Source organism: Phragmites australis, chromosome 9, assembly GCF_958298935.1.
Source record: "Phragmites australis chromosome 9, lpPhrAust1.1, whole genome shotgun sequence".
NCBI lineage: Eukaryota > Viridiplantae > Streptophyta > Magnoliopsida > Poales > Poaceae > Phragmites > Phragmites australis.
The window spans coordinates 14,125,555-14,142,433 of NC_084929.1; positions in this window are offsets into that span (position 1 = coordinate 14,125,555).

The following is a 16,879-nucleotide window of genomic DNA, read 5'->3' on the forward strand; positions in this document are numbered from 1 at the left end:
TTCTTGCTTTTTTTTTACGAATGTGACACAAACTAAAAAACTCTTCTACTACCTTTTCTAAGACCAGTGAGGTACGTGGGCCACAAACTTTTTCTAAAGAGGAGAGGTATAAAGGTAATAAAAAGATTCTCTCTCTGTGAACTTTGGCTACCTCTGTTTCGGTTATGGTGGTCAGATTCGAGAAGGTGGGCGATTCCGACTAGGTGGTCGGAGTGACTGGTCGGGACCCTGAGTGGGTGGTCGGAGTGACTAGTCGGGACCCCGAGTGGATGGTGGAAGTGCCTGGTTGGGACCTCGAGTGAGTGGTCGAAGTGCCTGGTCGGACCCCAAGTGGGTGGTCAGAATGATTGGTCGGGACCCTAAGCAGGTGGTCTAAGTTACTGGTTGGGACTCCGAGTGGGTGGTCAGAGTGCCTGGTCGGACCTCGAGTGGGTGGTCAGAACGACTAGTGATCGAACCCGAGTAGATGGTTGAAGCGACTAGCGGTTGAACCCGAGTAGATGGTTGAAGCGACTAGTGGACAATGGAAAAACTAAGATCTAAATATTCTTGTGGGGCAATTTTTTGGTCTTTAGGTAATAGAAAACATGAAACAAAGGGGATAACTGAGATTATCTAACGAGCAACCGAGGTTCTGATACCACTTGATGCGCGTTTTCCTGATCTTCCGAAGGGTAATATGATAAGTCGCTTAGTGGAGTTTCGACGTTGATGATCTAAAGGCTCCGAACAGAACAGATTGAGAACACTCGCAACCACTACACCACTACTCCATAGTTATCAACTGTGCAAAGACACGGTTGACCTTTTCTGCAAGCGAATTGAGAACACAAGCGAGAACAGGTAAATGCAATCTAAATATTGCTAATTGCCAATGAAGTACTCGAGTTGGGGTTTAACAAACCGATAAACGATGAAACTATCTAAAACAGAATAATCTAAGCTAAATTCAAGCCTAAACTATGACAGTACAGTGTATATAGGGGGGTGTGAGGAGGTCGACCTAGGGTTGTGCAACCATGGAAAGAGCCGTACATAACCTAGACACCGACCTCGACACGATTACAAGACCCAACTAGATTCAAAATGGTAGCGTAATATCTTATTTCTTTGACTCTAACTAAACTATAAGGAATATTTGGTCGAGCTCATATATATTAGAAATGGCTCATTGTAAGCTTTTCAAAATATCCAAGATTGCCTAAAACGAATTTCGTATGAGAGAGTTATGTCCGTTTTACTAATATGTCGTCCTAAGACTCGACCACGACTAGAGCTCAGCCTCAAATCCGAGTAGTTAGCTTTCGAGGGGTGACATCTGGGTAAGGTTGTGGTGCTTCTCCCACGTTCCTAAGTAATAAAACATCACAAGAATTTAGTAGAAATCCATCCAAGTAAGCATGAATAGTGAGAAATGAATTCACCTGGTGGTCTAATTGTCGTGTACGTGATCTAGTAATTGGCAATTGTATGATTTGAGAATTATTGGTGGTATTGATAGTATCCGAAGGAGCCATGGGCTCATCTCCCTGTAACCGAGAAGGTATATCTTCAAGAATAGAAAGGAGTAGTCTAGAGGACGTACGACACTCCTGTATATATACATAGCCAAGGGATCCTATGGAGGATGAGCAATACGAGTTTCACAAACCCATACAAGCTAACAGAAGACAAGAAAGAGATCGCCGACTAGGCTTAGATCTATCTAGGCTAGCTACACCCCCTTTAACATGCTTAGACCAATACAAGACAAACATGACATATGGTTATTATCCTTAGGGAGGCTTGAACAGGTCTAAAATCCACTGTATATTTCCCTTGTGATTCTTCTACTCAAAACATCTTGCTATTCTTCAAAAAGATTGTTAGATCGATAATTTACCAATAGTTGACAATTGACGCCGTCCATGGTGATCATTACAAAAGGTGTTGAAGAGTCTACACACGATATGTCATCGAAATCATCCAAAGATTTGCCAAAAAACTGGTTTCTCGGACGAGGGGTTCTACGATAACTTTACCTCTTTTCTCGATGAACCAGTGATCGATCAGGTAGATTTTGGTGACAAACTTTCTGATGATGATTCAAGTGACGAGGTAAGTCGATTTATGGATCAATATGTCAAAGATTATGGCATCCAGTTGGAACCACTCAGCTGCTAAGACAATTGCGAATGTCCGATAACAGCAAGCTGGGATCCTCGTGTGCAGTTTGTAACAACATGGATTGTCGAGATACCTACACTGGAGCAATTCGATGACAAATTCATGATGTGATGAGGACATCACTCCTTCGGTTACACGCACCACAAATATTCCTCCTCCCGCTGCTGTAATTCAAGGTCCTTTGACAAGAGCTCGTGCACGAGAACTTAATTATCAGGTGAACTCGTTCCTCGCTGTCCATACAAATGTTTCTAAGGATTGGATGCTACTAACTTATTGCGATGATTTTATTATCCTTAGGAACCTGAGAGAAGATCCATATAAGCACAAGTGTAACCGGAGGGCTACCGCGCATAAATCTAGTTCTGTCCCCAAGATCAATTCGGAATCGGAATTACAGACATCACCAAATTCAAATGACCATAACTCTTGATTCCGAAAGGTGGTCGAGGCCCATGAGTACTTGTTGGAAAGGTCGCGGAGTCTACTTTCATACGGATCCGACCTCATCTCCAAATACCTTCTGTGCTGTCATGGAGTCTACTTTCATACGGATCCGACCTCATCTCCAAATACCTTCTGTGCTGTCCGGAATCAGCAAAACAAGTCGCGTCGCTCTTCCAGTCCGAATCAGTTTGGGCCTTGGGCCTTGTAATTGAGTTGTATTCGAGCTCCATTAGTTGTGGCCAAATCCTTTCTCCTCCTAGCTTATAAATAGATAGCCGCCCCCCTCTTCTAGGGTTTGGGGTTTTGCTTAGATTACAACTAGACAATTTGTTAGTTTTTCTCCGTTCATCGGTTTGTGGAACCCCAACTCATGTGTTTCATCTTTATTAGCAATTCAGATTGCATCTTCCTTGTTCTTGTGAGTTGCTTCGATTGCTTGCAGGAACAATAACCCTCGTGGTAAGGTCGATCGCGTGCGAGCGTGGTTGATAACGACAGTCGTGCGGGTGTAACGAATTGCGAGGTGACAATTTGCGGGTTGAAAGCCTCCAAGCGTCAACGTCCTCACGACAAAATCAATCGAACCTATCGGAAGATCGGGCCGCTGTTCTCATCACGTGGTACCAGAGCCTCAGTTGCCCGATAGGTAACTTTGTATCCCCTTTTGTTAGATTAAATTTGCCATTGTCCTAGAATCCAGAAAATTAGCTTCCCCCCCCCCCCCAAAAAAAAATATTCATCGTCTTCCGCTGTCCTACAACCCCTTTGTGCCGTGCAATTTTCAGTTTGGTTTGCTTTTCTGAATTTTAGTCTCTTGCTGTGTCGTTGTGTTCGTCGTGTCTAGGTCTTGTTCTTGGTCTCTAGTTTCGAGTTTTGCTGCCATTAACATCTGCCTCTGATAAGTGCTTCATGTTCGTGCAAATTATTGTTTATACAGAGACAGAGGAAAGCCGAATCATAGTAGGCTAGTTTGTCTTGTCTAGTCAATAGCACTGAACGGAAAGGAAATTTTGCCTTTTTTTTATTGCTGATTTCGAGTAGCAAGTGCCAAGACCGTTTTGCTACGCTGGCTCGGTTCTGCTAAGCTGTAGCTTTCAAGCATTATAAATTCCAAAGCCGAAAGCTTATTTGTTCTATAGCGCGGCTGCTAGTTTATTGCCAGCAGTGAGTTTGCTTAGTGCAGAAAATCTTTTTGCGTATTGGAGAGTGTTTATTTGTCTAGTGCAACAGTTTCCGGTGCAGAAGCTTTGTAGTTCGATCTCAGGTTGTAATTTATCTCTTGCGGCACTTTCTGTCATATAAAAAAAAGAAAAGGAAAAGAGCAAAAGGCAAAGAGGTGCAGAAAAAGTGAAGAAAAAAAAAGCCGCACCAAAAGAAAAGAAGATAAAAAAAACAGAAATAGAAATGCTTGCATCATTTGAGTTTTTGAGCTGAGTTGGATTTCTGCTTGTTTGAACTAGGTTAGAGACGAGTTTAGGCCGTCGGCATAGACTAGCTTGGGACTACTTTTCAGTCTTGCAATTTCTGAATTGAACTATTGCTAATCCTTGCTACCATATATCGTGCCTATCCAATCTCCACATACTTTTGGCCCTCAGATTTGGATCCTCGCATTCGCCTCCGTCTCGGTCATACATCCCACCTTCTTCGGTCATACCACCTGCTGCAATTTGGTAAGAAATTCATAAGAGCTTGGTAAGACGCTTGAGAGTTTGTGATTCCACCTTCACCTCCACAACCCAGTAGTCGATAGGGATTATATATATATATATATATATATATATATAGTCTCTTGTTTGCTACTAACCATGGCAGGTAAAACGTTCGAGGAGGAGATGCGGGAATTCATGAGGAGTTATGGACGTAAGATCAATGAACTGGTTGAGAGTGCGAACAATCAAACTGAGAAGACGGACGAGATGCAACAATCACTTTGGAGCCATGAGACCCGGCTTCAACATGTGGATGAAGCATTAGGTTCTGCTAACCATATTTGTTAATTTCACTGATAGGTTGAACAGGATGGAGATGCGCATTCCAGAGCAACCCCCAATGCAACATGGTATTCATGGCGACAATGGCCATCTTCAAGGTGCAGCCCATGAACATGAAGAGTCCGTCGCTGATGATGAAATTTTGAGGCAAGAGCGTGACGCCTTTGATGCACGACAAAGGAACCGATTGAACTTCAACCGTCAAGGTATGAGAGGTAACAATTTTCAGCAACATAATACACGTGGTAATGATGATCCATTTGCTAAAGTTAAGTTTACAATGCCATCTTTTTTGGGTACTTATGATGCTGAAATATATCTAGATTGGGAGATGACGGTGGAACAAAAATTTAATACTCACCTAGTTCCTGAAGTGCATAGAGTTAGGCAAGCCACTAGTGAGTTTGAAGACTTTGCTATCGTTTGGGGGAATAGGATATACAATGATTGGTTATCGCCTACTACATGGGATGCTTTAAAGGTGGCTATGCGCATTAGACTTGTTCCACCATCTTTTAGACGTGATTTGCGTAAGAAATTACAGTGCTTAAACCAAGGCAATAGGTCAGTAGAAGAATATTATCAGGAGCTACAAATTGGTATGTTACGTTGTGATATTGTTGAGGATGAAGAGGCTGCTTTGGCACGCTTTTATTGAGGGTTGAGATGTGAAATTCAGGACATAATAGATTACAAAGAATATGATAATATTCCTAGATTGTTCCAACTTGCATGTTTGGCAGAAAAAGAATTGCAGGGACGATAACAGAGGTCAAAGAACAATTTTGGAAGAACGTCTACACCAAGATCAACGCCGGGGCAAGTTAAAACTATTCCACATTCTACTACACGGTCTGCTGCCCTCTCCTCGAGTAGGGCGCGTTCAGCAGGACCTACTACACCGTCACATGCAACTGAGGTAAGTAAATCTATTAGTGTGTAGGTCCCCGCTAAGAGTTCTTCTTCGGTTGCTTCCATGGGCCGTACAACTGGGATTGTTTATCACCGATGCAAGGGAATAAGCCATGTCATGAAAGACTACCCAAGTCAGCGCGCATACATTGCAACAGAAGATGGTGGTTATGTAAGTGCTAGTGATATTGAGGATGAATATGTACTGACTGCTAACATTGCAGGTGAAGGAGACGAGACAGAAAATGGTGCTGATGATGGAGAGGAACAAGTAGTTGCTGTTGATACAGTGAGATACGTGAGCCTTATTGTACAACGAGTTCTAAGTGCACAAATGGGGAAAGCAGAGCAAAATCAGCGGCACAACTTGTTTCAATCCAGATTTCTTGCGAAGGAGAGAGCTTGCAGAGTCATCCTTGATGGAGGTAGCTGCAATAACCTTGCCAGTTCCGAGATGGTCGAGAAGCTTGGCTTGACCACATAGCCACACCCGCGCCCCTACTACATCCAATGGTTCAATTCGTGTGATAAGTTGAAGGTAAACAAAGTTGTGAGAGTATAATTTTCGGCTGGTAATTATAAAGGCAGTGCAGACTTTGATGTAGTGCCTATGCAAGCATGCTTTTTGTTGCTAGGTAGGCCTTGGATATATGATCATGTTGTTTTTTTGCACCATGGTAGAGCTAATACCTACTCTTTCTCACATAAGGGTAAGAAGATTAAGTTGTTGCCTATGACACCTGCTGAAATTTTGAAAGATGAAGTAGAACGTGCTGAAAATAAAAGAAAATGCAATGATAACAAATCTGAAAATCAGGTTGTAGCTGAAAATATTTTTCCACTTCAACATGAGAACAAAAATACACATGGTAGGAAAGACACCATTAAGTTGAAGGGTGCTGCCATGTTAGCTACTAAATCTGAAATTTCTGATTTATTAGCACATAATTCATTTTGCTATGCTTTGATTTGCAAAGAGGCCTTGTTTACACTTGAGGATATGCCTCCCTCTTTGCCTCCTACTGTTGCTAACCTTTTGCAGGAGTATGCTGATGTGTTTCCAAGTGAAATACCCCCGGGACTGCCACCTTTGAGAGGAATTGAGCATCAAATTGACTTGATTCCGGGAGCTACTTTGCCAAACCGAGCTGCATATAGGACCAACCCAGAAGAGACTAAGAAGATTCAACGACAAGTCCAAGATTTATTGGACCGAGGGTACGTACGAGAAAGTCTTAGTCCATGTGCTGTTCCTGTTATTTTGGTTCCTAAGAAAGATGGTAGTTGGCGAATATGTGTTGATTGTAGAGCCATTAATAATATCACAATTAGGTATCATCATCCTATTCCTAGGCTAGACGACATGCTTGATGAGTTGAGTGGTGCTATAATTTTTCACTAAAATTGACTTGCGGAGTGGATATCACCAAATTAGAATGAAACTTGGAGATGAATGGAAGACCGCATTTAAGACTAAGTTTGGGTTGTATGAGTGGTTAGTGATGCCTTTTGGGTTAACTAATGCACCTAGTACCTTCATGCGATTAGTGAACGAAGTTTTACGTGCTTTTATTGGAAAATTTGTGGTGGTTTATTTTGATGATATCTTGATTTATAACAAGTCACATGATCTACATTTTGATCACATACGTGCTGTTTTTAATGCTTTAAGAGATGCACGTTTGTTTGGTAACCTTGAGAAGTGCACCTTTTGCACCGATCGAGTTGCGTTTCTTGGTTATGTTGTGACACCACAGGGAATTGAGGTGGATGAGGCAAAGATTGAAGCCATCCAAAGCTGGCCGATGCCTACTACTATGTCACAGGTGCGGAGCTTCCATGGCCTTGCTGGATTCTATCATCGTTTTGTACGGGATTTCACTACCATTGCCGCACCATTGAATGAATTGACAAAGAAATGAGTGCCTTTCCAATGGGGTCTTGCACAAGTGAAGGCATTCAACCTTTTGAAAGAGAATCTCACTCAAGCACCACTACTCCAACTCCCTGATTTTGGTAAGACTTTTGAAATTGAGTGTGATGCTAGCGGAATTGGGATAGGTGGTGTATTGATTCAAGAAGGTAAGCCTGTTGCATATTTTAGTGAGAAATTAAATGGGCCTAGTCTTAATTACTCTACTTATGATAAGGAATTATATGCTTTAGTTCATGTTCTTGAAACATGGCAACATTATTTATGGCCCAAGAAATTTGTTATACATTCGGATCATGAATCACTTAAACATATTAGAAGTCAAGCAAAATTGAATAGACGTCATGCTAAATGGGTAGAATTTGTTGATTCATTTCCTTATGTGATTAAACACAAGAAAGGTAAAGAAAATGTCATTGCTGATGACTTATCTAGACGATATACCATGTTGTCCCAATTGGATCATAGAATTTTCGGTTTGGAGACAATAAAAGATCTGTATGCTACTGATTGGACTTTAAAGAAGTGATAGAACATTGTAAAGAAGGAAGAGAATGAAATAAATATGTGTTGAATGATGGTTTGCTCTATCGTGCTAACAAGCTATGCGTTCCAGCTAGCTCCGTTCGTCTTTTGTTGTTGAAGGAGGCAAATGGAGGAGGTTTGATGGCGTATTTTGGAGCAAAGAAGACCGAAGATGTGTTGGCCGCCCACTTCTTTTGGTCAAAGATGAGACATGACGTCGAGCGCTACGTGTCACGCTGCACTACTTGCAATAAAGCTAAGTCTCACTTAAATCCACATAGTCTTTATATGCCTCTTCCTGTTCCTAGTATATCTTGGGAGGATATTTCTATGGACTTTATTTTAGGGTTGCCTAGAACAAATAGGGAGAGGGATAGTATTTTTGTGGTTGTGGATCATTTTTCAAAAATGACACATTTTATACCTTATCACAAGAGCGATGATGCTACAAACATAGCTGATTTGTTTTTCAGGAAAATTATTCGCCTACATGGAGTGCCCAATATCATTGTCTCAGATCGCGATACGAAATTTTTGAGTCACTTTTGGAGGTCACTTTGGAATAAATTGGGAACGAAGCTACTGTTTTCTACTATATGTCATCCCCAAACTGATGGACAAACGGAGGTCGTTAACCGCACGTTATCTACCATGTTGCGGGCTGTTTTGAAGAAAAACATGAAGCTGTGGGAAGAGTTTTTACCTCATATAGAGTTTTCTTACAACAGGTCCATCCACTCCACCACCAAGGTAAGTCCGTTTCAGGTTGTATATGGTTTTAATCCATGTGCTCCTATTGATTTGCTACCTTTGCCTACTTCTGAAAAGTTGAATTCTAATGCTAAGACACGTGCTGAACTGATTCTTAAAATGCATGAATTAACTAAAGAAAATATTGAGAAGATGAATGAAAAATATCGTGCTTATGGTAGCCAGGGTAGGAAACATTTAACTTTTGAACCGGGTGATCTTGTTTGGTTACACTTGTGTAAAGATCATTTTCCCGAGTTGAGGAAATCTAAATTGATGCCTCGAGCTGATTGTCCTTTTAAAATACTCGAGAAGATTAATGATAATGCATGTAAGCTTGAGTTGCCTGCAGATTTCAGGGTTAGTCCCACATTTAACGTTTCAAACTTAAAGCCATATGTGGGAGAAGAATATGAGATTGAGTCGAGGACGACTCCAATTCAAGAGGGGGAGGAAAATGAGGACATCACTCCTTCGGTTACACGCACCACAAATATTCCTCCTCCCGCTGCTGTAATTCAAGGTCCTTTGACAAGAGCTCGTGCACGAGAACTTAATTATCAGGTGAACTCGTTCCTCGCTGTCCATACAAATGTTTCTAAGGATTGGATGCTACTAACTTATTGCAATGATTTTATTATCCTTAGGAACCTGAGAGAAGATCCATATAAGCACAAGTGTAACCGGAGGGCTACCGCGCATAAATCTAGTTCTGTCCCCAAGATCAATTCGGAATCGGAATTACAGACATCACCAAATTCAAATGACCATAACTCTTGATTCCGAAAGGTGGTCGAGGCCCATGAGTACTTGTTGGAAAGGTCGCGGAGTCTACTTTCATACGGATCCGACCTCATCTCCAAATACCTTATGTGCTATCCGGAATCGGCAAAACAAGTCGCGTCACTCTTCCAGTCCGAATCAGTTTGGGCGTTGGGGCTTGTAATTGAGTTGTATTCGAGCTCCATCAGTTGTGGCCGAATCCTTTCTCCTCCTAGCTTATAAATAGATAGCCGCCCCCTCTTCTAGGGTTTGGGGTTTTGCTTAGATTACAACTAGACAATTTGTCAGTTTTTCGCCGTTCATCGGTTTGTGGAACCCCAACTCATGTGTTTCATCTTTATTAGCAATTCAGATTGCATCTTCCTTGTTCTTGTGAGTTGCTTCGATTGCTTGCAGGAACAATAACCCTCGTGGTAAGGTCGATCGCGTGCGAGCGTGGTTGATAACGACATTCATGCGGTTGTAACGAATTGCGAGGTGACAATCTGCGGGTTGAAAGCCTCCAAGCGTCAACGTCCTCACGACGAAATCAATCGAACCTATCGGAAGATCGGGCCGCTGTTCTCATCATGATGGATCTGGACTCCTCTTGTGGATATTATCCCAAAAAGTCTTCGCAATTAGAGATGAGGATGACGGTCTAGGCAATCTTATTGATGATCCCCTTGTCGTGGCCTTTAGGACTTAGGGGTTGGATATTTTGGGGCCCTTCCTAGTAGCATCCAGTGGCTTCAAGTTCCTTTTCGTCTCCATCGGTACAATTTCGAAGAAAGGAATCTAGTGCTGATATGATGAGTCGAATATCAAATCCCTTCAGAGCTACTACGACTAAGACGTCTGACAACAAACCCTCCAAACCGGGAACCTAGTTCTACGACATATTCGGAGCCAATGTAACGACAACAAGCTATCCCTAAAGTGGGATGGTCTCTACACGGTGGTCGAGCCTACTTGTCTAGGTCTCTTAGAAATGGAGGATGGATCATTCTTAGGTAATTCTTGGAATGTCGACCAACTCCAAAAGTTTTATATGTAAGTACTAAGAGTAAGTTTACACTAGTTGTCGGAGGATGAACTTCTCAAGCGGGGATCTGGAGGGACCCCCTTCGAGATTTGGCCGGGGGGATGATTCTAAATCTACCTCGTACGTGAATTAAATGAGAGTAAATGAGATGCAGGAGGGATGGGCGATTGGATGCTAGAGGAAATAAATGCTCAGGGGATTTTAGACATGTTCGAGCCGCACGGAGCGTAATACCCTACTTCTGTGTGTATGCTATAAATACTCTGGGAATGCCTTTATCTGGATCTCTTGTATTACAAGGATTTCTGTCTAAGTCTAGAGCTTCGGTCTACGTGAGCCTCTGCTCGGCTTCGTTAGCTTGTTTGCTTGTCTGTTGAACTTCTTGAACTTGTCTCGATCCGGGTCTTGTAAGATTTCTTAGACTCTGTCAGGCTTTCTTTTGTCGTCGGGGTGCACCCCCTCCTTTTATACCATCGGGGGGGGGGGGGGGCTTGGCGTGCCTAGAAAGGAGGGCACGAGTCGCCAGGCGCCATAAATGGAAAGCAACCATCATGGGCTGCAGCTTGATGTTACAGGGGGGGGGGGGTTGAAAATGTGCCCCCGTCCAGTCTTGTCGTTATCATGCCGCTTTTCAGCGGGTGCAGCAGGGAGGCACCACCGGGCAGCCACCGAGCAAACCCCGCGTGCCCGCCTGGTCAGAGCAGGCCTGACACAGCAGGGCGGCAGGCAATATGCCTCGAGCCCAGCGACGATATCCCAAGGCGCGTCGGATGACGTGCGATAGGACCCACCGCATTAAATGTCCTCACGCCACCCTGCCAGGCAGTGGTAGGGACTAACAGCAGGCGTGGGGGGAGTGGTTGGAAGTGACAGGCCACGCTCTCTCTTAAATGCAGCATCGGGCCTCTCACCAACTGACACCTCACCGCTGAGCCCTTGTGGGGTCCACCAGCAAGGGCCTTCTCAAGTCCTCGGGGAACTCTGGGTGCTCGGGGACTACTGTTCATAGCCCCGAGCACTCTCTCCCGGATATGCCTTTTTTCGTCCTCGGGGAACTCGGGTACTCGGGGACCACTGTTTATGGCCCCGAGCGTCCTCTCCCAGAACTTTGTCTGCTCAGGTCCTCGGGGAGCTTGGGTACTTGGGGACCACTGTTCAAGGCCCTGAGCGCCCTCTCTCAGAACTTGTACTTCTCGGGTCCTCGGGGAACTCGGGTACTCGGGGACCACTATTCATGGCCCCGAGTGCCCTCTCCCAGAACTTGGTCTTCTCGGACCTCGGGGGAATAGTTCCCGAGGGAAGACGCCACGTGGCATGCTGCTGTACTGGCCTCGGGACTCGGGGACCCCTGGTTCCCATGTCACCGACAGCAGCTCCCGGGCCCATTGGCAGGCGATGACCCAGAGGCTGCGGATGGGGGTGGTCGACTGCTGCAACTTCCGCCTGCGGGAGGGGCTCGGCGAACTCTACATCCCGCAAGTGCTGCGCGACAAATGGGAGGACTGGCGCCAGGACTGGGTCTATGTCGACGTCAGCCCCCATGACTGCCTCACGTTGCCCCAAACGCCGGCGGAACCCCACAGGCCGATCTGGGAGGCGGCCCCCGCAGAGGATGAGCGCCTGCGCCCGGTGGTGAACCGCATCGACGACCTGCGCCGGGCGGGGCTGAGTTCGCTGATAGTGGTCGCCGACTACCTGCGTTGCCGTCTGGCCCCTTTGCGGGAGTGTGCCCGAGGGTAGCAGGCCGACGACCCGAGGAGACAAGGGGAAGCCTCCCTGGGCATATGTCCCTCAGCTGTCTTCATCATTGTCGTCGTCACCTCCGCGACAACGGCCGGCAGCGGGCGGCGGGATGGAGGGTGGCCGAAGCGGCCAATCTTCGGGAGCGGAGTCTGGGACGGAGGCCAGATCTAGGGCGCGGCAGCCCGAGGGCTAGGGCCTGGCTGGCGGCGCAATGGCTGGCGGCCGGACCGACCAGACGCTGGAGCGTCGGAGACAGGCTCTGGGGCGGTCGCTGGGGCCGGCCCACAACGGCCCGAGGGCCAGAGCCCTCCCCCAAAGAGGAGGAAGGCGGAGCCCGGACCGAAGCAGCAGAGCCCCGACTTTCGGATCCTGGAGTCTCGGTGGCGGTACCGTGGGCTGAAAACCACATAAGCTCCCTTTCTGTCTCGAGCACATCTGCTCGGAACGTGGCTTGTTACTAACCTTTTTTTTTGTTTTCAGGCCGCCCAAGGACCCCGCAGGAGGCAAGAGGCAACCGGAGGAACCGAGGCCAGCCCCTATTCTAGGGCCGAGCAGAGTAGCGAGCGCCGACTGAACCTGCCCTGAGCCCTCCCGAGGAGCGAGTGACCGCAGGGGAGGTGGTCACGACGAGGGCGGCACCGGCGCGGTAGCCGTCGGGGAACCCGAGCGCCTCTGCAGAGAGGGCTCGCAGGGGACCCAGCCCCCGGCCACCATCTGGCCAGGCCCCGGAACCCCTCCCCGAGGTGCTGGGAAGCGCCCGGGAGGTCATCGGGCGGCTTGAAGTGGCCGTGGCGGCAGAGCGGGCGGAACTCGAAAAGGAGCACGTCACCCTGGTTGATGAGAGGGGTCGGCTGGAGGAGTCCCGGAAACTTTTGGAGACCTGCATCACCTCGGCCCGCGCGTCTTATGAAAAATCCATGCGCATGGTGGCTGAGGAGCGGGAGGCGCTGGAGGAGACACGCGACGAGGCCATCGCCGCGCAGGAGAAGGCCAGCCACATGGAGCGGCTTGCGACCGAGCGCGACCAGGCGTCCCAGAGGTGCGCCACAGAGCTGCTTGCTCGGGAGCGGCAGCTGGTGTCTCGGGAGGAGACGGCCAGCAGATGGGAGGAGGCCGTGTGGTTTGCCTAGGCGAACTTGGCCAGCCAGAACGACGAGCTCGAGCACGGCCACGCCGACGTCTCCGCTGGCAGGAGCAGGTCGAGCTGCGCGAGATCGATGTCAAAATAACAGCGGTGGCCCTTGATGCCCGGGAGGAGCAGATCGCGTGGCGCGAGGCGGATGCCGCCTCGGCATCGTCGGTGCTCACCGCCCGGGAGGAGCTGGTCGCCAAACGGGAGGCCGACCTGGCTGCCCGAGAGCAGGCCGTCGAGGCCCGAGCCGAGCAGTTGCAGCGAGCTAGATCGAGGCTGCTGCCCAACGCCAGGATATCCCGACGGCGAGGGGCGTCCCTACCAGCACCGCTGACGGCACCAGCCTCAAGGATCGGCTGAAGAGCGCAGAGGACGAGCTCGAGACCGTCATCGTCCAGCGGACTAACGTGAAGCTGATGATGCAGGACATCCTTCAGCAGGCACGAAACTCCGTGGAGGCTGCAGGCTCGGGCACGTGTTTGTGGGCGAGCAGTCGCTGGACAAGGAGACGATTGGCCACATCGCTCTAGGGTTTGCGGAGATCTCCCGGCGCCTCGAGTCCCTTCCAGACACCGTGCAGGAGCTAGCGACACGGGAGGGGCGTGCTCTGGCCCAAGGAGTGGCCGAGCATGTTCTCGCCTGCTATCGCAGCCGGGATCTTGCCTTCTCGCTGGAGCTAGTCCGGCAGGGCGTGGTCGAGGCAGAGGAAGCTGCCGCCCGGGAAGCCATCCGCGATGTCGCTGCCGAGGTGACGGCGTGTTTTGTGCGGGAGCCGGAGCCGGAACCGAGCGGCGACGGCAGCAGCGACGTGTCTTCGCCTCCGCCTGAGCCTGTAGATAGTTAGGTTTTTTGTTTTTAGAATGTTGTAAATATGGGAGTGATCCCCTCCTGAATGGTTCTTTTTAATATAATAGAAGCCTTTCTTTGGGATCGAAACTCCATTGTGTTTGTCTTTGTATTGTTTGCTTTTTGCTTGATGTCCCGAGAGGCACTGGCCGGACAGAGCCCGGCCCTCTTCCCCCGAGAGTTAGGTTTCCCCGACAACTCATTGTACGAGTAGTGGGACCACCCGAGCGTCCAGCCCCCGAGCCTTCGCGAGTCCGCAGCTGCTAAGTCAGAGACACAGACACGAACTTTCTTGCTCGGGAGATAATTCCATCCGGCACGGTGCACGCCACGACCAGTGAACACTTTCCACTCTACGACCTCCCAAACAAGCAAACCGGAGACACGTGCGGGCGGAAACGCTACCAAGTGTCCCCACGGTTTGGTGGTGTCCGGGGTAGGACTGACCAGACCGAGCGCCGACAGCCCGCCCTGGGGTCTAGACGGTCCCGACCACTCTTTGTTCAAGCGGTAGGATTACCCGAGAATCCTAGAGGCTCGGTAGTGCTTGGGGTACTACCAAGCCGGCCGAACATCACGGCCACCATAAAGGACCTAGGTCAGCCATCGCCGCCTGTACGGTACATCGACCACTGTCTGTTTTTGTCATTCCGGAAAAGCGAGCACGTGGGCGCGGTTTTGCGCGCGAGGAGACCATCTCGCCAAACAGATTAGCATGCGAGGGTCCTGAGGATAACTCGGGAATAATAGTTTATTGCGTATGTATGAACAATAGCAAAGAGTCATGAGCTCCATCCAGAATTTTCTTCCTCAATGCATCGACACTCGGAACCACTAGCCAGTTCCCAAACCACAAGACACCCTGATCGTCCTCAGAGAAACAGACAGCCTTGCCTTCCTTCATTTTGTCTCAGATTCGGGCTGTGCCCTTATCACCTTTCTGAGCTGCCTTGATTTCATCCAGGAGGGCGGACTTGATCTCCAAATTTGCAAGAAATCCCTCCGGAACCATTTCGAGCCCAAGCTGTTGGAAATCATCACAAAGTGTGGTGACCCTGGGTTGGAGCAAGAGGCAATTGCATCAAACCTTTTGACTTAGTGCATCAGCGACCACATTCGCCTTGTCGGGGTGATAATGAACTTCCAGCTCATAGTCCTTGATCAACTAAAGACATCTTCATTGCCTCATGTTTAGATTGGACTACGTGAAAATATACTTGAGGCTTTTGTGATCCGTGTAGATACGACACAAATTACCCAATAGGTAGTGGTGCCAGATCTTCAGAGCGTGCACCAATGCAGCGAGCTCTAAGTCATGGGTCAGATTGTTCTCTTCATGATGCTTCAATTGTCGTGAGGCATAAGCAATGACTCTTCCCTCTTGCATAATGACACAACTAAGGCCGATGCATGAAGCGTCACAATAAACATCAAAGCCCTTGTCCACATCAAGCTGAGTAAGAACGGGGCAGTCTTGAGCAGCTTCTTCAAGGTCTAGAAAGCTGACTCACACTCATTTGACCAGTCGAACACGCTTCCTTGTTTCAAGAGCTCGGTCATGGGCTTGACAATCTTGTAGAAGTTCTTGATGAACCGTTGGTAATAGCCTGCAAGTCCGAGAAAACTCCTGTTGTCGGTGACATTCTTGGGCTGCACCCTTTTGAGCACAGCCTGCACTTTGCTCAGGTCAACGACGACACTGTTCTCTAAAAAGACATGATCCAGAAAAGCAACCTCCTTGATCCAGAACTTACACTTGCTGAATTTGGCATAGAGTTGGTGATCTCGAAGGTAGCCCAGTACAACACGGAGGTGCTCTGCATGCTCTTCCTTAGTCTTGGGGTATATAAGAATGTCGTCAATGAAAACCACGATAAACTTGTGAAGTTCCTCCATAAACACAGGATTCATCAAATACATGAAGAATGCTGGCGCATTCGTCAAGCCAAAGGACATGATAGTGAACTCATAAAGCCCGTAGCAAGTAGAGAAAGCTGTTTCTAGAATATCCTCTAGGCGGGCCTTGATTACAGATAGCTCAGTCTAAAGTCAATCTTCGAGAAAACCCAGACACCTATCAAATAATTGAAAAGAATATTGCTCCTGGGAAGCGGATACTTATTCTTGATTGTGACCCCATTTAGCGGACAAAGCAAGGATGGATCTCCTTAAGCTTCAAATGGACTTGGATGTTGGACATATCATTAAGGGTGATGGTCCGCTGAGCACAATCCATGACTGCCTTAGTCTTGGTGAGCCAATTCATTCCTAAAACGATGTCTATCCCCTTGGAGTCCATTACCAACAACTTTGCACCGAAGAGTATCTCATCGATAATAACCGACACTTTGACTCACACACTGATTAATAAAAATCTTGGCTCCGGGTGCATCTATAAAATAGGGCGTAGGGGTGGCACTAACTTTCAGCCCATGTCACCGAGTATAACTCGTAGCTATGAAGGAGTGAGAATCCCCGTAATCAAATAGAACCACTGCAGTTATGATGACAGAATTAAAACTCATAAGTAATGTACCCATCAGTATGTTGTCACCATCGTGAGCCTCCTTGGCGACGGTGTGGTGCACTCGGCCACGCTTGGGGACGTGCATAGCCAGGGAAGC